The following is a 22,367-nucleotide window of genomic DNA, read 5'->3' on the forward strand; positions in this document are numbered from 1 at the left end:
CATTCCTCAGGCATCCTCTGACTTTCAAAGATTTCATTAAACAATCTGGTTAAAAACTCCACTGCCATTTCTCCTAAGCACCTCCATGCTTCCACTGGTATGTCTTCTGGACCAACAGCCTTTCCATTCTTCATCCTCTTCATAGCTGTCCGTACTTCCTCCTTGCTAATTTGTTTCACTTCCTGATTCACTATCTGTACATCATCATTCTCTCTCTCTCTCTCTCTCATTCTCTTCATTCATCAGCCCCTCAAAGTACTCTTTCTATCTGCTCAACACACTCTCCTCACTTGAGTATGTTTCCCTCACTATCCTTTATCAGCCTTACCTGCTGCACATCTTTCCCAGCTCGGTCCCTCTGTCAAGCCAAACGGTACAGGTCCTTTTCTCCCTCTTTAGTGTCCAACCTTTCGTACAACTCTTCATATGCCTTATCCTTAGCCTTCACCACCTCTCTCTTTGCCATGCTCCTCATCGCCTTATACTCCTGTCTACTTTCTTCATCTCTCTGACAATCCCACTTCTTCTTCGCCAGTCTCTTCCTCTGTATACTTTCCTGTACTTCCTCATTCGACCACCAGGTCTTCTTGTCCTCCTTCCTCTGTCTAGATGTCACACCAAGCACCTTTCTAGCTGTCTCCCTTACCATGTAGTTACCCAGCTATTCGGTAACTCTTCACTGCCCCCCAGTGCCTGTTTTAACTCTTCCCTGAACTCCACATCACAATCACCCTTTTTCATCTTCCACCATTTGATCCTTGGCACTGCTCTTCTCGATCACCAACATCATCCTGCAGACCACCATTCTATGCTGCCTAACTACATTTCCCCCTGTCACCACTTTACAGTCTCCACTCTCCTTCAGACTGGCCCTCCTGCGTAGGATGTAATCCACATGTGTGCATCTTCCTCCACTCTTGTACGTCACCCTATGCTCCTCCCTCTTCTTAAAATACACATTCACCACAGCCATGTCCATCCTTTTCGCAAAATTCACTACCATCTGACCTTCTGCATTCCTCTCCTTAATACCATACCTGCCCATCACTTCCTCATCCCCTCTGTTCCCTTCACCAACATGCCCATTGAAATCCGCTCCAATCACCAGTCTCACCCTTGGGTACACTCACCACCACTTCATCCAATTCACTCCAAAATTTTTCTTTCTCATCCATCGCACACCCAAGTTGCGGAGCATATGCACTTACAATATTCATCATTACACCATCAATTTCCATCTTCATAAACATTACTCTATCCAACACTCTCTTTTCACCTCCAAAACACTCTTAGCATACTGTTCCTTCAGGATAACCCCTACCCCATTTCTCCTCCCATTCACACCATGATAGAACAATTTGAACCCGCCTCCTATACACCTGGCCTTACTCCCCTTCTATCTGGTCTCTTGCACACACAATATATCAACCTTCCTTCACTCCATCATATCAGTTAGCTCTCTCCCTATACCAGTCATACTGCCAACATTCAAAGTTCCTACCCTCACTACTACACACTTAACCTTCCTCCTCTCTTTCTGCTATGCCTTCCCCCTTTTCTGCTCCTTCAGCCAACAGTAGCCCAATTTCCGGCAGCACCCTGTTGGCTAACAGTATTGGTGGCGGTCGTTGTTAACCCGGACCTCGACCGATCCGGTATGGAAATCTGTATTGTTGTCTGCATATGTTATTTGGCAGAGGTTTTACACCGGATGCCCTTCCTGACGTAACCCTCCCCATTTATCCGGGCTTGGGACCGGCACAAAGAAATGCACTGGCTTGTGCATTGGACATCTAAGAGTTCAAATTTGAGGTCCCAAGGAATCATTTGTGAGGTGATGCTACCCTTGACAAATAATGATATACCCCCAAAACTGCCGTTATGTCTGAAATCATGAAAGGCACTAACCCCGGCAATAAAAAGAGTGTTTTCATTGCTTTAAAGCCATATCTCTGTAACTTCACATATATGAACATGTTCAAGTAACAGAAGGGCCTGAGGTTCAATAATTTTTTGTTGTAGTGTCATCTTAATATGTTCCAAATTAGACTTTACTAGACTGGAATGTTCAGAAAACAAACTCCTAAAAAAGGCATTATGGGGGCAATAAATGCTTTAACCACTGGCATTCATATTCTAGCCAGTATTGGCTAAAATTGTGGGATAACTGAATGTGTTTAATTTTTAAGCAGTTCGCTCAGTGTCAAAAATAGAATTCTGAATATTTAGTATAATGGAAGTAAAATTAAGATCCCTGTAGGTGATTGTGGTGTGCAGGATTCAAAGCTTGGAAAACTTGTGAGTAACATTTCACTGTGATGTAATCAAAAGTTTCCAGCTTAGCCTCCCAGCACTGTTTCTCTTTACTTCTCGTTATAGAAAACAGTTGGTACATATAGGATCATAGGAGGTTACTAGGCTCCTGGCCATGAGGCCATTTCAAGCCTTGCCAAGAATTTATGCCATGTGTCCAAGGTCAGCACCTATTCCCCCTGTCAAGCAGGGACGCAGGTGGGATCCCAGAGTAAATTTTCTGTTTCCCATCCAATCATCCAGGTTAGATGGGAAATAGAAAATTTACCCCTGCGATCCCACCTGCGTCCCAGCTTGACAAGGGGGATAGGTGTTGACCTTGGAAACCGCAGAAATTCTTGGCTAGGCTTGAAAGGGCCTCATGGCCTTTGTATATTTTCTGTTGATAAACTGTAAGTTCACTAATTAAATCTCTGTTTTAAGTAATGCTACTAATCAAAGTCTGAACCCTGTGCTAGTCAAATTCAGAAGTCAAAGAAAAATTAATTCTAAGTAGACAAAATGCCTTTGATCCATAAGCCAGCTTATTAAATGTAGAATTGTTCATGTAGATGCACATGAGTTATAACAGAAAGCCAGTGATCCAGTATGAAGTAAGAAAATAAAAAAGGACAAATATAAGAGAATAAAAAGGCTCTGTTGTTTACAACAAAACCATTAAAAATTTGCCACAGAGTAAATAAATCATCAGGTTTTACATGATTGGCAAGCTCTTAACTTAACAGACATGACACGTGGTTGTAAATGTATTATGGTGCTGTGAGCAACTGGCTTCCCTGCTTCAAGAATCATAAAACTGTTAATGTGCTAAGCCTGTACACCTTTAGGAACACAACCATTCTTAGACAGAGTGTATTGCTTTGTCATACCAGGATGTCTGCCTCGTGAAAGATTTTAATGATTGTTTAAGCTATTAAAGTTGCTATTTGATTACTGATGTCCTAGAACGCTGAAAGCATAACACATTCTGCAAAGACTTGTTTTCCATGTCATGAAGGTGTCTTTGAAACCCTGAACTTTAGAGAACGTCAGATGGTGGTTCCATAATAGTGTTTGATTTTGCAAATAGTTATGCATAGATCATCAGTCTGTCCTAGTTTCAGCATTACTGACATTCAGACATTTCATCGCTATATTCTATGTACTTGCATCATTTGCCAATGCAGGACTGCAGTGGCATTGTCTATGCCCTTGAGCAGTATCTTACCTTGCAGTTGCTTTAGATTTTTTAACAAGCACGTATGATAAAAGGTAAGTAGCCTTGTGCAATTGTAAACTAATGCTTGTAATATCAGTTTGTTGATTCTTTTCAGACAGAAGCAGCTATCATTTACACAACTAATGAAAGAACAGCAATGAGCTCAAAGCCAGTGTATAAAATCCTGAAAGAGAGAAAAGAGGAGGTATACTAAATATGGAAAATCTTATTTTCAGCTGTAGCTAAGTAAAGTGTTTGCTTCCCTGTCAGTTAATCAGTAAATAAAATGATTATCATTCTGCCAACTGTGGAGTTTGTTTTTTTTTTTGAGTTAAATGATCTTATTTCATTTTATTTTACCTGTTTATTTATTTGCATTTTTTTTCAAACCTAAGCTTTTCCAGGTGTTAAACTGCAGTATCACTTGACTTCTGTAGAAATTATAATGGGTATCAATTTAGTTCCTTGGGAAATGTTTTAACTGCTTAGTTTTCAGTTTGATAAGAAAACTAATATTTAATGAGACAGAAAAATGTTTGAAATGTTGTATTGCAGGTACTGTTCTTCACTACTGTAAGGTGAGTCAGTTATATGGTAGTTTGCTTCCTCTTGTTCCAGGGTAGCATGTTGGCATCTGTTGCAAGCCACAAGGGCAGAGCTACCTGACGTAAGGAAAAGCTGCAAGACAGGACCTCATAAAGAAGAAAAGAAGAGGAGGCTTGGATCACAGCTTAATAAGATTAGCAGTGAGTATAGCAGCAGTAACTAACAGTCCTGAGGCATGCTGATTACAGATATTGCTAACAGATTTGAAAGTGCAGCTCTGTAACCCAGTAGACAGAAAGCTGAATGACAATGTAAGGATGCATTTTGTAAAAGCTGATATGTTAATGAACTAAGCTAGACATTTTAGATTGTTTTTCACCAGTATTAATGTTGCTGTACTATCCCAGGCCATAAGCCCTTCCTTCACATAGCACTTAATTTATGCAGCTCTATCTGTTTCTAATTTGTTATGGCATAGCCATGGGCATATATGTCCAGATATTTAAAAATCACACTAAGAGTCTTAAACCCAGGAACCCCAGTCACTCTTCAAAAAACAGCACTCTTCGTTGCCCCTTCCCTCTAGTTGTGCCAACTGCCTCACTCCTGTTTCTTGTTCCACTTTACTTTTCTGTGCACTGTCTCTGACTTGATTATGATCTGGTTTCTGTCTTCCATAATTTTGATAGTATATAATATTGTGTTTGCTATGCTGATGTTTTGCTGATGTTAGAATTAAATATATTTGTTGTTGACAGTAATGTCCGTATGCCAATAACTAATGAGCCTTCCTGTGCCAGGAACGTTCTGTACAGTGTTGCGCAGGCAGTAGTTAATTGATACAGTGGAATATTTCAATGCTTGCACACTCTTTGAACAAACACTTTAGCAAGCTGTGCTCCTGAGCTGCACCTAAGAAGTAGCACCTGTGCCTGTCAAATTCAGTCTGGTTAGCAAATGTGTAAAAATAAACACAAATAAATTGCTTAGTTGAGCAACTGCAAGATAAATGTTTTTGGCATTTAACTACAGTTCTGTATACACAGGAGTGGCTTTCCATCAGTTTAGATACAAAACATTAGTGATGCAAAAGAGTTTCCCAAAATCTGTCTACCTAGAGGATAGTACATTACATGGTCTGACAGTTAATGCAGAGGATTAAAGCTCTAACCTGTTAATGAGCTGCTTCTGGTGCAAAGTGTACACTGTATTGAATCATTTTAAATGCATTTGCCTACTGTGTGACCTTGAGCAAGTCACTTAACCTGACAATCCCATGGAGCAATTAGGAAGTTTGGGATTGTCTCCTTACTAGTCTCCTGGTCTGCAAGCTTTGAGGAAATAGTATAATTCCAGGTAACCTCAACAAACAAAGATGTTACAAACTTTAGGAACCACAAAAGAAAATGCTTAATCTGCAGTACACTTCAGTGCTGATATATATCCTCCTCTTGAATTGAGAACAGCCGTCTCACTGTTTTCTACTGTCACAGAGAGAGGGGATTACTTTGTCATTCACAGGGAAGGCATATGATTGGATTTCTACAGTGTTTAGTAATGACCCTACGTTTAGCATTAACAGTAGTGTTAACATATGTGACATTGAAAGTATTTAATATCAGAATACCAGCTTGTTTGTGAAATCTTAGGGATGCCACCAGATGAGTTGGAGACAGTTACCATGAAAGTGGAGGTGTGAACTGTCCTTCTTAGCTTGCTGTCACTCCAACTCGCACCAAGACATGTGGTTTAGAAAAATGGATAGATGTTACTTGCTTAAAAAGGAACTTGCATATATTAGATATTAGGTCCAGTGGCCAGCAAAGCAGAATCATCTGTGTTCTGTTGCACTTTGGCTGATTACCCTGTAGCTGAATGCTGTTTAGGAATAAGGACAGTAAGACAGGCCTCAGTACTGTTGTACTGTATGCCACATGATGGTGGTGTCGATATCAATAGCTGAGATGCCATTGCACAGTGGCACTTCTGTTTGATAGTAAACCAGGGTATGGACAATGGATGAATACCTCAGTGGGAGAGACTGTTGAGAAATGGTAGACTGATAGTGTTAAAGGTCCTTCACCTTGCTGCAAGTGTTTAGTTTCAAGCCGGTGAGCACTGTGACAGTTTGTATGGCACTGCATACTTGAAAGGTAGTTCTAAAACCATGCAAGCAGTCTTGCATAATTCTGCAGGATTTGATATGCTGATTCAGCTGTCTGCTTTGCAATATTCATTCATTTTTTTCATTCATTCAGTGATTATCTGCTTAATCCAATTAATGGCTGTGGTGGAGCCTGTGCCTAGCCCAGAGATTAGACTGCAGAAAGCAGAGAAGCTAATCCTGGATAAAGTTTATTTGATCAAAGGATGTATACACACTCAATCACACATGGTGCACACACCTGCAGACAATGAAAGGCTTGACAGTTTACCTATTGCATGTCTTTTGGATGTGGGAGGAAACTGAAGCTCTTTATAAAACCCAGGTGGACACAGAGTGAACATGCAGACTGTGCAAAGAAGCTGTGCACATCAGCTGAGAACCAAACCGGAGAACTAGTCACCCTGATGCAGCAATGTCAACTACTGCACCACTGTGCCAAGTTGTTTCCGAATATTTTTTTTCTAATACTTTATCCAGGGGCTTAGTAGAAATATCATTTTTTTTGTCAGAGATAGTACTGTTATTTCCTTAGTGGACAGTTACAAGCAGGATTTTTCTGTTTAGTTTTTTACTTTTCTGCAGTTTTTTAACAATGCTACGTGATAAAATAATATCTACAGCCTTTTTGTCAAATGATGGTAATAACTTTTCTGCTGAGGGTGAGTCATAACCCTTAAGATGACTTAAGAAGCGTTGTCAGCTTAATAAGTGTTTTCACTGTAGATCTAGTGATAAGTGACTTGGAGATTGAAAGAACATCATAACAGTAAGGGGCATCAGGCAACTGGGTTTTATTGCAAGTTCGGTGGTCGGTGATGATTTGAGTGGTTATTGCTGTAGTTTATAAAAGTAATTATTTCTTGTTTTTTGTAATGTGTGTTTGCAAAGATGATGTTTTTTTTTGTGTCTGTCAAAATTAGACATAAAATATGAATGCCTGGAAATCTTCCATAATTTATGATGTAGCATCATTTAGCCAATATATAAATTTATAATTGGCTGTGTTTTCCATCTGATTCTGACTTTTGTGCATTGAACATAGTTTCAAGTACAACTAGCAGATAAGTAAGAGAATATATAACTAGACTGTGAATAGTAGAATTTGTTCAAATACTACAGGACTGAAGTGAGGAGTTCTTGAGATACAGCTTAATTCTTTATGGCATATGCTAGTTAAAAGGTCCTTGGCAAACAAGGAGATTGTGTGCTCAAAAGTTTTATTTTTAGTTATCTTTTGATGACCTAATTATATCCACTAGGTTAGTGGCCTCTTTTGTGGACCCAGACTGGCATTCATACTGGCTAAGGGATATTTGCCCAGAGCAACAGGAATTCTCCTCTGCTGTTTTTGATAAATGCTGTGGAATCCTTTAAGTCCACTTGAGCTATCACAAACTCAGAGAGATGGGGCTTCAGTTGCTAAGAATCCAGGTAAATGTGGATTCTTTTGAATAATGTTTTGCTTTGTTGAACCTGGGAAGTTGATAAATTGGATGAATTATATAGATTGATTTGGTGAAGTTGAAGAACAGAGCTGCTGTTTACTTGAACTTCCTATTGAAATGTTGGGACTCTCAAAGCCAAATCCTGAAAAAAAAAAGACAGAAAATATGTGAGAAGAGCAAATATTGAACATTGATATTCTTTAAACCAGTTTTTGCAGGGGCAAATCCTTCTACTCCCTCCCATACCCCCCAAATTTATACATACCAACTCTGAGATCACCATGCCTCGGAGAAAAGAGAATATTCCAAGGAACAGCAACCTCAGACTTAGTATATTTGAGTCCATATTTTGTCATTCATTCATTCTCCATATTCCGAGACTGTGCAATCTGAGTCCCAACATTCCAGACTGTTACTGTTTCCTTGCATTCTCCACTTGCAAAAGTCTTCAGAGCATGTTATGGTTCTTTTACAGGAAGCTATTTATGCAGAAGTTCACCTTGTTCTAGTCTCCCCATAATTAAGTAGCTAACATCTTCAACCTTGTAGACTTAATGAACAGAGTCCTTGTTACATTCTTGTTACATTGCCTTGTACATGATATAGCAGACTACGTTCACACCATTTTAGTGTCATTTTCATAAATTGCTGTCATTTCATGAGTTCAGGTGTATCTTGATTGCAGCTGGTTACTGTGATCTGTGGAAATGGCAATATCTATCCATATTGCAAAGTATTGGCTTACATTATAGCTGGCAGAGATTCAGTTAAGAGTTTTTAAATTTTATGTAACTGATCTTACTAGAACATGTCAAACGTCTTGGAGCAGTTATGTATTTTAGGGTCATGGATTTTAACTACCATCCTCCAAACAAAACAACTTTAACTTTGGTTGTAATGCATTTGATCATGGATATCAAATTCATTGTAAAGCTTAAGACTTAAACAGATAGAAGCATTTTGGTGGTCTGTTATATGATGAAGCATAATTTACAGATACATTATCTGGTTGACTGGTTTGGAGGTGGTGGTGATTATCCTTGCACAACTAAGGTATAGCAATCTGTGAGCTATAATATTAACTAAAGGTGTATGGAAGGGCAAAGACACCTTTCATGGGTTATGGAGGTGTTTACAACCCATCATCTGTTTAAATTAACATGTAGATCCCAATTCAAAACTTGTTAATTGAAATGGGATTTGTATATTAACATTCTGAATAGTTGCTCCACATATAAACTTGTAGATTAAGTGCTGAACATTATTATTATTATACTGCCTTCGAATTATTACAGCTCTTCATATTGTTTACTCTTTCTTACATGTGTGTGTGTGTGTGTGTGTGTGTGTGTGTGTGTGTGTGTGTGTGTGTGTGTGTGTGTGTGTGAGCGCACGCGAGTGTGCATGCGTATGTTTGAGTATGCAGAGGTTGCCTGTTTATCTTTTTGTATTGTATTATGTTCATCATTACATTCTTATTCTGAATTTGTTTTATTTTCATTAAGTGTTGAAGGATTTTGCTTCTTTCCACGTGGAAAAGTGCATGCAAGTGTCTGCACCCTTCCACTTTCATTTTAGTAGCTTAAGTTATATTTTTAAGAGTGATATATCTCACTTTCTGAATGCTGCTTCTACTGAAGTGTATTTTTTGTACATTTATTTGCCAAAAAGGTAAAGCGGCACAGACAGATGCCTCTGCTACTAAAATGGAAGTAGAAAGGTGCACAGATTAAAGTGATGTTTGCCATCATCTTAATGCTGATTTATTTGTTAGTAGATTTGTTAGCCAAGAATGTAAAATGGCACAAACCCCATTTTCAGTGTAGTTTGTCACAAAAGAGCTGTAGAATAGATGAATGCAGCCATCAAACAATCAGTCAGATTATTTTGGAAAAGACTAAGTAGTAAATATGGTAAAAAAAAAGCACCAAGTTTGAAACAGTACAGCTGCAACACTAAAATATGAACAAACCAAACAAACTTCAGATTACATAATAAATGCAATATAAGTAAATGATTAGACTGAAATGAAACAAGTAGCTCAGTAGAATACAGTAACCAGTACTGTAACTTACAATGTGATTTAAATTTACCTGCCTTATATTTAATGGTTTTTGTTTGTAAAGCTGAAAGTTGTATAAGTGTACTAATAAAAAAAATGCCGTGGGTGCCCTAAAGTAGTTTTTATTCATTCCTGCATGGGAGAGCACCATTTATTTATTTATTTTGCCTGAAAATGTTTGAAAATGTATTTCTGAGAAATGTTGTGTCAAAAAATATCTGAAAATTGTGTCTTAAGACCTTTAACATTCCCATGTATACTGGTGACATCAAATGGCAGAAGCATCTTGACACTTTATGTTCAGGAGACATAGCCTGTCATTTTTCTGTTAAGTAGATGGTTGCATAGTAAACCAGAAAAATACTTACTGCTGTCTTATGCTTTCCTTTATTTTCGGAACCTTTTGAAATGTATGCCCACACCGTACCTCTCAACCTCTTAGCACTAGCAATCTGGGCAAAACCTAAAATGGCAGGACAAAGGCCCAAAAATAGGGACCAATTTCAATATTGCACCTATAAACTTAGAAACATTTATGAGGAACAGACCAAATATGAGGCAAAAATCTGAACATTCTGTGAAGATGTGGACAGCTGTGAAGTATGGTGCCCATTTCCCATCAAGTTCTTTACTGATTTTTCCCCTGCCCACTGTTGCTATCAGTCTTGGGGAGGCAGCAGGAGGGTTCCCATTCTCCAGTGGAAGTTATTCCTGTGATGTCTATACGTGAAGGTGCATGGTGCTGGATTGAAAGCTCAGCAGTGGAATAGCCATCATCCAGGCAACAATGGAGAGTGGATACTTTTCTCCTGACTTGTATGACATCATGGCAGATGACGCCATGGCAGCCTGTCATGAGTCCATGTTTCCAACCAATCATGACTCCATGCTTTCATCACAGGTCGCTTAGCTTCTTCTGCTCATGCTTAGCTTGGTGTTGCATACATTTTGTCCCATACTGCTGCGTACTGATTCATTTTTTTGTAGTTCTTTGTTAGTCAAGCACCCAGACAGGTTGACTTCCTGTCCTTACACCAAGATGGTTGAGCCGATGTCAAACCCGTATCTCAATCCTCCCTGTCTAACTCGTCCAACACCCAGATTACTAATTAGTTTGATGTTGTCTGGGTTGCATTCGAAGTTATCCATCTGTGTCAGTACTTGAAATTTACGTTTGCTTGCATTTGCGTTGGTTCAGTGACGCATAGTGGAATAAGGAGCTGGTAGCTCTGGGAATTAGCACAGAGTTTATTGTTCTGGGGGGTCTACTTCAGAATATCAAAACCCCATATAAGTAAATCCCATTTCATTCATGATGACAATATCAAATCTTCACTTAAGCGAAACCTTAAACCAGTGAAAATGTTGATCCGGAAACTAACCACTTGGCCACCAGCACAACAAACACCCAACAAGGCAATTAAAGCCCACCATAGTAGACCACTGGTGTGTGGGGGGCTGCTCCCCCCAACTATATCTACCAACTCTGAGATCGCACTATAGTGGGGAAAAAGGGCAAATACCTCCAGGGTGGCCAAGTGGTTAGCTTCTCAGTGAATATTTTCACTGGTTTAAGGTTTCACTTAACTAAAGATTCAATATTTTCATCTCGATGAAGTGGGATTTGCTTATATGGAGTTTCGATACTCTCCGGTAGACCCGTTCTGGGTGTAAGTTTGCCATGCAACAGGCAGATACTGTTGCACAAACCAGGACAGGAATAAGCACATTTTAGTAAACCAGTCTATGCACCAAATAGGCAGGAGGCAAAGGGTGGTGATGAAACAGGCAGTGGTGAAGGAAGCTGAGGTGGTGATCTAGACCATTCAGTAGTCAGACTTTGGACCAGTGCATTTTAAAATCTTTGTTTCAGATATCTTGAGGAGCACTGAGCCCAGAGTTAATCATTTTGTAAACGTTGCAAATATAAGGGAACATTAGGTGGTATTATGGGAAACTAGTTACAGAATTGACAAAAAAGTGGCAATTAAAGTCCAGTGCCAGGAAGTGCAAGGCACTTCAGTTAGAATGCAGAAATCCCAAGCAGAACACTTAATGAATTGTGCCATGCTGGACAGCACAGAGCAGGAAAAGGTGCTCAAGATGTAATGATTGCAGAATCAATGGAAAAAACAGTGGCTAAATCAAGTAAGATACCAGGATGTAGCTTAAAAGGAGATGGACTGAGAACTGGAGCTGTTTTGCTACCACTCTTCACATCTGTTATCAGCTCAAAGCTGGCATATTATATACATTTCTTGTAATTGTGTAAGGCTAAGGATATTCTAGGGGAAAACAACCATGGTGATGATGATAATAAGGCATTTAGAATAAAGAAAAAAGCAAAAAGAGAGACAGTAGGAAGCAAACCTTTTTACCTTGGGGTAGTGCCTATGTTCCTTAGGGACATGGGGTAGTGCCTATGTTCCTTAGGGAGATGGGCAGTCTGTAAGATACTCAATGCACAGGCACAAATCCATGCCCTCCTCTTGTCCCTAGGGGGTCATATATTGTGTAAAATTGGGTTATATTGGCTAGGCTTGTAAGGGCTCTTAAGCCGTTAGCCTACTAATCTACTATGAACATGTAAACCTGTGAAAGGAGTGTGAGTGCAAGTAATATGCATATGACAGTGAAAGGGTTTAAGTTTAAAGGTGGAATATATGGCTAATTAAAAGGGCCACATGCACTCAATGCATAGCAGAAACTTCATTCTGTAAATCACATCATAATATTTTTCAGGAAAAGTAGTAGATAAGTGAAACAGGTTATCAAAGAGAAACATGCAAGACCAATGATGCATTCAGGAGCCCCTAGTACAAACAAAGTGCTATGGAAAGGACAGAGGAGTGGCAACTACATGATACAAATGCACAGAAAGAGCAGATTAGATGGACAGTCATGCAACAATTTTCTCTTTAGCGAAAATAGCATGCTGTTTTACAAGCGTTTGTCAACTGACAACAGTAAACGTGCAATCTAGTCTTATTTTGGAACTTTAACAATGTCTAAAAATGAGAATATAAACTGCAACAATAATGACTGGTGCATCATCATAACACCTGATTTGTTTGTTTTCTTGTTTATTAACGTTTTGTTAACCAGGGTAGAGTGATGCTCCTCCTGGTCCATTATGAGCAGTTAACATAAAGAACCAATGCTTTTAGCCATGACTTGAATGTAATTACAAGATGCTTTCCCCAATAGCCTTAATGAAATGTTAATAGCATGTAGCTTTGCAAAGATTTTCAGCTTATAACAAACAAATGTACAGCCAGTATAAACATGGTAGAAAAATTAATTAGATTCTAAACAAAAGCACACACATTCACTTCATGATATTTCACTAATGACTTCTCGCATCTGTCTTGCATTCATTTGTCATAGTTCATCCCAATTGCAATCACCAGCATTTTATAATCTTAAGAATAGCATATTTTGTGAAGAACTCTGACTGTTCATTAAAGTAGCCTAGTTAGGCCTTCCTTTCTCACTGATAACATTGGTGAACTCATTGGCTATTGCACACATGTTCTCTCATAGAAGATTTTTCAGGCCTTCAAAATTTCTGGTTAGCTATGAAAAATCCCAACCCTTTCATATAACTAATCCTCACAACACATCTTTCTCACCCTCATACTTTCTTATTTCCCCCCATTTATATTCCTCAGAAAACCTCCTTCTCTTTCGACACAAATTTATCTCCTATCATGCTAACTTTTCCACCATAACTGTTAGCAAACCCCTCCAATTCACAAAACAACCCAATCTCATCTCCTTGCTAACTACTCACATAAACTATTACATACTACACCTGATAAGCGCTCTCATATCTGGAGACATCCATCCTAATCCAGGCCCCACCACTACAACTGCTATAAATAAATCCCTATTATTCACTTCCTTAAACTCTCAAAGTGTAGTAAACAAAGTCCCAAACCTACATGCTTGGCTCATACACAATAAACCTGACATCCTCACTATTTCGGAAACCTGGCTAAAACCAGACATTAGAGACTCTGAAATAGTTCCTCCTAACTACTCCATCATAAGAAAAGACAGACCTCACAAAAAAGGCGGAGGAGTAGCCCTTCTATACTCTTCCTATCTAGTAGTTACTCCATATAACAAACCTACTCCACACTTTAACAATGCCAAACTTCTCCTTACCATACTACAAATCAATAATTATAAACATATATGTATAGCTTCCCTTTACATCCCCCCAGGGGATAATATCTCCACACTTGAACTCATCCTTTCCTGGCTATCCAGTAACATTAGTAATGAAACCATAATCCTAGGAGATGTAAATATTAACTGGGCCCTTATACAGCCTCCTACAAACCCCACTAACATCAACCTCTGCAATTTCTCACAACTGATCACTTTGGTAACCCACCCTGCCAAAAACCTCTCCAATGGGAGTATATTGGATTGGATTCTAGTCTCCCACCCTCACTACTTCACCAACAGTGGCACTCTTCCCGACCCACTTGGTGCCCACTTACCCACCTTTACCCACCGGCTTCCCACTATCCTTCAGCAGACTCATAACCACATTACAATCCGTGACCATAAAAACTTCGACCCATTAATCTTTTCAAACTCACTACAAGCAATTAATTGGAACTGTCTAAAAACACTATCTCTTGACAATGCAGTCTCATACTTCAACTCAACTTTCTTAAAATTACTCGACTCCCAAGCTCCCTTACGGACTAAAAGAATAAAAACTAAATCAGCCCCATGGCTCTCCAAAACTACTCTTGCTATCATGAGACAAGGAGACAAAGTCTGGGCATGCTACCAAAAACACAAGACAGCACCACTCCTTAACGAATATAAAATGCTCCGAAATAAAGTAAAGAAACTCATTACTTCTGATCGTCAAAACTACTTCTCTACACTCCAAAACCAAAATAAAAACAACCCTCAAAAATTCTAAAGGGATCTCTACTCTCCTCCACCCCAGCAAACCAGATACTCCTACCCTAGACCCAAATGCTCCAGAACATGAATTAGCCACCCAATTTATTATTGACTCAATCTCTAAATTGACCTCCTCATTCTCCAACACCTCTCTACTATCTAATACCCCCTCATCCACCCCCACTATCTCTACTTCTATACCCTACTCCTCACCCACTAACTCCTCTACCCCCTCTTCTACACAAACTCTATCCTCATCTCCACCTCCCCAAAATTCCCCCCCTCCTGACTGACCCCTCTTCTCATTAAATCCCATACCAACATCTACTATTAAGAAACTCCTTCAGAAATTGAAACCATGTACCAATGCTCCTGATAATATCCCTTCTTACTTTCTCAGTATAGCCGCTGAAACTCTTGCCTACCCCATTAGCATTTTAATTAACTGCTCCCTACAAGAATACACAGTTCCCCAAATCTGGAAACAAGCCTTTATTATACCTCTACATAAAGGTGGTAACAATAATAACATTACTAATTTCCGTCCCATAGCCATCCTGTCCCCCATTTCTAAGCTCTTAGAAAAATGTGTCCAACTTCAGCTCCTTCCTCACCTCCTAGACAACCATCTTATAACTCCCACACAGCACAGTTTCAGACCTAATCATAGCACCATGACAGCCCTCCTCTCCTTCCTTGAGGTTGTAAATAAAGCCCGTGACTCTGGACAAATTGTTTCCACCTTACTTCTTGACCTCTCCAAAGCCTTCGATACTATCTCACATAGCCTGCTCTTAAACAAACTCTCCAAACTTCACCTATCTTCCTCCTCTTTGAACTGGTTCTCTAGCTACCTATCTAACAGAAGTCAAGCTATAAAATGGAAAAAAGCTACCTCCTCTTTCCTTAGTACCCCTACGGGAGTTCCCCAAGGCTCCATACTGGGTCCTCTTCTCTTCAATATCTTTATAAATGACTTCCACAAATCAATCCCTTTCTCTAGCATCATCCAATATGCAGATGATTCAACTATTATCTGTTCTGCCTCTTCTATCACTACACTACAAAAACTTACTCAAGATGCTTTCTCTTCCACAGAGCAATGGATGCTATGTAATCATCTAGCTCTCAATGCTACCAAGACCAAACTAATGTTATTTACTCCTTCTAAAGTCATCCCTCCCGACATGGGTACATTCTCAATTACTACTCAACACAACTCACCTCTTAAAATAGTGTCAGAAACCAAACTACTTGGGGTCCAAATCGATAACCTACTTAAATTTAACTCCCACCTGCAAATAAACATCAAAAAAAACACACCAAAAACTTGGCATGCTTTATAGACAGAACGCCTACCTCACATCTGCCACTAAAATCACTCTCTACCTCCTTCCTAATCCCATCCCTTCTATATGGTGCCCCACTACTAACTAATCTTCAGTCCTTGTTAAAAAAACAACTTACCTCCTGCTATAACAAAATTGCAAAATTCGCCACCAGCCAAAAGTCCTCCACTCACCACTGTTTCTCCCTCCATAAGCTAAAATGGCTAGAACTTCCCAATCAACTAACTTACACTCAACTAACTCTAGCCCATAAGCTTATTCTCAACCCTTCCCTCTGTCCCTCTCTTTCCTCTGCCTTTAAAATGCACCTACCTAACAGAGTTCTAAGGTCAAATAATTAAAATCTACTCGAAGTACACAAACCGACTCATCCCCCAGGCAAAAACCTTCTTTCCTTCAGCCTCGCTCGCCTCTGGAACTCCCTACCTCCACTCATCCGCACCACCTCTAACCACTCTGCCTTCAAAAAGTCTCTTCACCTACATCTAGCATCACAGTGGGAATGCTCTTGCTCCCACCCCACATAACTAACTCTACTTAATTCTCCTTCAATACCATATCCTACTTTTGTAGCTATGATATATGTTCTCTAATCAGTATTAACGTTTACATTTATTCTATTACTAGTAGGTTTCTTCTTAATGTATTAATTGTTATGACTGCTATTCTAAATTTGATTAGTTCTACTTTTATTCTGTTTACATAATATTAATAACTCTCTGTACTAAGATTGTTACTGTTAAATGTTGAAAATACCTTTTGTTATGGAGCTTTTCTCCCCAGGACTCCATTGAAAACGGGTTCTTTATGGCCCAATGGACTATCCTGGTAAACCAACGGCAATAAATAAATAAATAAAATAAATAAATAAATAAAAGACAAAGCAAGACTCTTCGTAGTTTTCTGTCTTTCATTCTGTATTCCTAACTGCAGCAGACACCTCTGATGTAGCAAAGATGTTTCCACTGCCTGTCAGAGCTGTAGTTTCTTATTTACTCCCTTGTACAGATTCCATCTGTACAAGGATAGAGAACAGTTTCTCAGTAAAATATTTGGAAGGTCACCAAATCCATGGACACCTAGCATGAGACATGGACACACAAAGTAAGGTATCAGGAGTCCAAGCTTACGGTCTATAGACCTGGCTTTATTTTCAGAATATGAAGTGGTCTGCACCTTCTTAATGGCTGCTGCTGCTTCCATTGAAAAACTGGTCAGGAGGTCTACATATGTGTGGTCTTCTGAGATAGATACCCAGGGAGAACTACTCCTTGGTTACTGTAGAACTAAATCCCAGGGACATATTTCAGCCAGTAGCCCTTTTTACCATTGAGAACATTGCTGATATCTGTAGAATGCATGAGACATGATTCCCCTGTGGCGTCTTTTGTTTGTTTACCAGGAATATTCAGCCGGATATTGTCCATTTTCATCAGAGCTTTTGTGAGATAAAACTCCACAGAAGTAAATCTTTAAGCTTTAAAGTAAGACATACAAAGTAATAAGTATTTTGTCAAATTATAAACAGAATTAGAATATTGGATTGCTGTATAGTACAAGCCATTATTCCAAGTATATTATTGGCATAATGTCTAAGGTGTTTACTTACACAAGGTACAGGGTTTCATTCTCACATCCGGTAATTGGCTAGGCTTATAGTGATCCACAAGGGCAGTTAGCCTAGTACTAATCTGTGAGCCTACAAATCCAGTTCCCTGGGATTTTCTTCATATACTAACTCTTCACACATGACAGTCCCCTGTTCACTTGCATTCCCCAGGAAGCAGGTGTTGATTTTGTTAGGTGGCTTTTGGTTAAGTACACCAGTTTGAGTAACCACAATGTGATCACTTGCACCTTGTTGTTAGATTTACTATTGGAGCATAGTTATTCTATGTTCAATAGTAATTTCTATAAACAACTGTCAGGAGTATCTATGGGTGCCACTGTGGGTCCCACTTATGCAAGTTTGGTTCTTGGGTGGTGAGAGTTGGAAATTTTGACTAGTGTGGATTTATATGACAAGGTTGTCTGTTATAAAAGGTTTGTAGATGACCTGTTTTTTATTGTTAAAAAGGAAGGTTTTAGTGTAGATGGTTTCGTAGATGCTTTAAGTGCTACTTTTGAATTTTTAACATTCACCTTAAGTGGTTTTGGTCATGAAGTTTCATTCCTGGATGTGGTTATTAGGTGGGAAGCTACTACGAATGATGTTTACAGTAGTATTCACCACAAAAAGTATGTAACCACCCCACTTTTACTAAAAAGAACATTCCTCGTGGCCAGTTCATCCGGGCTTCACGGATGACTGTGGATGACACCACCTTTTTTGAGGAGGTTCAGTTTATCAAAAGGTTATTTCAACTGTGGCTGTTTTTCTGGAGATAATTTAAGCTCTCTAGAGTACTTGAATGCCTTTGATAAATTGTACAAAGCCACTTCAATAGCTTTAGCCCTGGGCTATACTACCAATTGGATAATAATATTGCACTGTAATAATTGGACACCCTTTTAAGGGCCTTTGAGTAGCTGATAAATATTAGTGGGTGGTGGCAGCTGGTACTACCGTATAGTCTGGGAAAAAGGGGCACAGCTGGAGAACCTGTGCCAGTCTTCCCCAGGAGTGTCTGTGTGGTTGCATAAACTCTTCTCAAAGTGTGTTTAGCTTGCCCACTAGGCTGAGATCTGGACCCTATCGCTGTGTCAGTGGGGAGTCTTATTGGGGACCTGGAGAGCAAGGGAGCGACCAGCCCCGGACTGACTGTGAGCTCTGTGTGCTCTCAAGGGAAATTGCATTTTACTGCATGTATTTGTTACCCTTTCCTCCTATATGAGACGCCCCCCCCACTGGTGTTAGTGGTGAGGACTGAGGCTTAATTTTATTAATTTTCTGCCAGGAGGGTGTAGGATCTTTATTGGTATGGATCCTACTTGTCAGGGCTCTATCCTCCATCTTCTGAAGCAAGAAAGCTCTAAGGATTTGTTGTCCTAAGCCACTGAGTTTATATTGCTTCCCTCGGGCAGGGCAGTGTCTGGGATGCATCGAAGGTGCTCTAATGCTTTGGAAGCTGGCCAGCTGGTCTGATCCTTGGCAGGATGTCATATAACTTAGGGTACTGCAGCAGTGATCTATTTAAACATCTACTGTTATGCTAAGTTTACTTACACAAAAGTCATTTCGTTCTATAGTTGGAGGATAACTGAAATTTGCATATCATGGAATATTGGTTTAAAAGTGTAAAAATGCATTCCATTGATTTAAGGATATTCTTATTTCCATTGATGCAGAGCTAATGGAGCTGATAGCAGTGTATTTGCATTTGTAAGAGATCACAAATGTTAAAGTTGAGAACTACAACTAATTTGCATAGCAGTATCATTTTCTGGTACTGAATACAGTTTTAAGGCTGCCGAATACAAATCCAGACTTCACTATTTAAAAAGCAGCCATTACCCATATAAATTACTATAAGCTAAAAAAAAGTATGCCCAGCCACTAACTTGACTGTGTGTATCTGAATAATCTTGAACAAGTAGTCCAAAATTCTATAATGGGCTGTAGTATCTCAGAAATCTAGGCTCCGTGACTCCGTCTGCTCTTCTGCTTTTGTCATACCCACTTTCAAATGTAGGCTCCGCCTGCCCTTCTGCTGTAGTCATACCCCCCCCCCCCCTTAACACTAGTCATGGCACAGTTGGCATGTTATCTTTAAGTTAAAAAGGAGAACTGACTCATTCAGAATTCAGTCATTCTTTCTAGGTTTGTGCAGTGGGAATTAATGAGTATAAATGAAATACTTTTTAAATATGATGAAAACTAATCAAAGTTAATCACTACATTGAAAATGCCATACCTCAAACCATAAATAGATGGAGAAATGTATTGACAAGCCCTTGTAATAAAATCACAAGCTCAGTAAACTATAGAGTGCAGCAGAGATAAGCAGTACAGTCTAGCTTTCAGAATAACTGTAATCCCTCCCCCAAATAAATTCAAGTTAAAGCATAAAATGCTTTCACACCTTATCAGATCCTCCCTATCATACTATGACCTTAGTCTAGCATCAAAGTATGACTAAAGTAGGAAAAGTGCAAATGTAGCATGCTCTCAGTAAATACACAAGAACATGATTTGATAGCCACAGGGCATAGAAAATATCATAATGGAGAAATTCTTTACCACTTTCAAAACTCATCGTAACAAATGTGAAACTTATAAATGCAGGCAGTGAAGTTCCATATACTGCAACAGCTGTGACAGTAGCAGCAGTTAACGAAATCAAAAACACAAGCAGTGTTAGAACTGATGATGACATCCCTACTGGCTTCCTACAAAGAATTAAAGGTAACTTACCTGTTGTTACACTGAGCAGACTCTTACTTATTGAACGTGTAACTGACCTCTGGCATCTTACAGCAGTAGTTCCACATCAAGAGAAAGTCATGTCTGCATCTGTTAGTTTTAAGTTTTTTTAGCTTCATCTGTATTCTGTATATAACCATGGAGTGTCTTAGAACAAATTTTCAGAACAGTACAGGTAACGTACTTCTCTGCAGTATAGAAATCAAGGGGAGACTTCACCTTCTGAACCTAATGGCATTCTTATAGAAAGAGACAACAGCAGAATGAAGGCCTAATGCTGTATGTTGCCTATTGGTTCTTGATAAGGCCCTCAGCACAATTCATTATAAGGGAATTGTTTACTGTCTAACAGCTCTACAGATCAATGGGCATTTATGTAATTCAAGAGGTATGTCAGTGGCTAAACAGTAGAACATAAAGTTATAATGAGGGAGAGGACCATTAACCAACTCCTACTGAGCTGATGAGTATTGTAATACAGGGGTCTGTTTTGGTCCCCTTTTTAGGACTTCTCTTTACTAATATAAAAAGGGGAAAGGAAAACAAGGGCTAATTAGGAGACATTTTAGCAGGAGAGCCAGCAAAAATATAACACAGACACCTACAGATATCACCAATAATACCAGTAACACTAATTATTGTGCCAGTAATGCCAACAATAATATTGACAACAGCAATCTGAATGTTCAGGCTGGTAATGCTGGTGGTTGGAATGAACAGGTTTTTCACAATGTGAACACACCCACAGGACCAGACAGACAAATGAGGGACATATTAATGGACGACCGACCAATTTCATCCAGTACCCCTCGGACTCCGCAGACGGACATGAGAGAATACTGGAATCCTACCCAGCCACAATACAACTCCCAGGGTTCATATCACTAGAGCCCAGTACACATGAACAGGAGTTATCATCACAACAATTACAACTACTACCAGAGATACAGCCCACCGAGGGTCCAGAGAGAAGAAGTGAAATACCATCTGAACCCATGGAGGGAGGGCAAGAACAACTGGATGAGGAAGCAGTGGACAGGGGTGAGGGAGTTAAGGTACCTAGGGAACAACAGCTTCTACCCATCAGGGTCATGAGCCTGCAGAGAGAATTAACCCCCCGGATCTGGAATCATTCGAAGAAACCACTGACAGCATTTGAAGAAAAAATGCTTAACAGAGAACTTACATTCTTACCTCAGTGAAGGAGCAATGAGACACAGACCATCATTGATTTAAAAATGTATATGAGAAGGTTGAATTTAAAACTTGGCTTTCATGAGAAAAATTACATGTCGAAAGATAAATCCAGCAAAGAAAAAATTAAAAGACCCAGTAGTTTTTGCCCCCACTGCATTCCACACTTGCAGACAAAATGTGAGCTCGACATAAGAAAGACTCTCAAAAAAACACTAAAATGTAAGTTTTATAGTATTTCAAACCATGAGATATTAGTATTTAAGAATTTGAGCAATGATAGAACTAGATATGTTATGAAGGCTGACAAGGGTACAGGTTACAGATACTGTCAGTTATATAATGAAAATAAAGAACATGCTGAACACACCTGAGTTTTATTCTAAACATTCTTCTGAGCAGGTTAAAACTTCATATATAGAATGGAAGGATAAGCTAACCACGGTGCTTATTGAAGAACGTATTAGAGAAAACTTTGAGTATTTGAACACTCCTCACCCCAACTTACCTTGCTTTTTTGAGATTCCCAAACCCATTAAGAATAGGGAGGATCCATGTTACAAACCTGTTATTGCATGTGGAGTTTCCATATCAGAGGGCAGTGCGATATACTTAGATTTTATTCTACAGCCCCTTGCTGAGAAGAACTCATCTTTTATTATAGATTTACTTGAGTTTTTAAGAAAAATAAAAGAAGTGTGTCCGAATGAACAAAGCATATTGGTAATTATTGATGCTGAAGCCCTATACTCTGTGTTACCACACATGTACTGTATTGAAGCAGCTACAGAGGCTTAT

At 39.3% G+C, this 22,367-nt stretch overlaps 1 protein-coding gene across 1 annotated transcript in view; it reads left to right on the top strand.

The window, feature by feature from the left end:
* The window catches only part of LOC122805524 (estrogen-related receptor gamma-like), a 590,745-nt gene that overhangs the window by 331,817 nt on the left and 236,561 nt on the right, over positions 1-22,367 (top strand). Inside the window, exon 3 of the mRNA XM_044075726.1 lies at positions 4,130-4,257. The gene's annotated coding sequence lies outside the window, so the exon portion shown is untranslated. The remainder of the gene's footprint in view (positions 1-4,129; positions 4,258-22,367) is intronic.

Source organism: Protopterus annectens, chromosome 6.part1, assembly GCF_019279795.1.
Source record: "Protopterus annectens isolate FY-2018-M chromosome 6.part1, PAN1.0, whole genome shotgun sequence".
NCBI classification, from domain to species: domain Eukaryota; kingdom Metazoa; phylum Chordata; order Ceratodontiformes; family Protopteridae; genus Protopterus; species Protopterus annectens.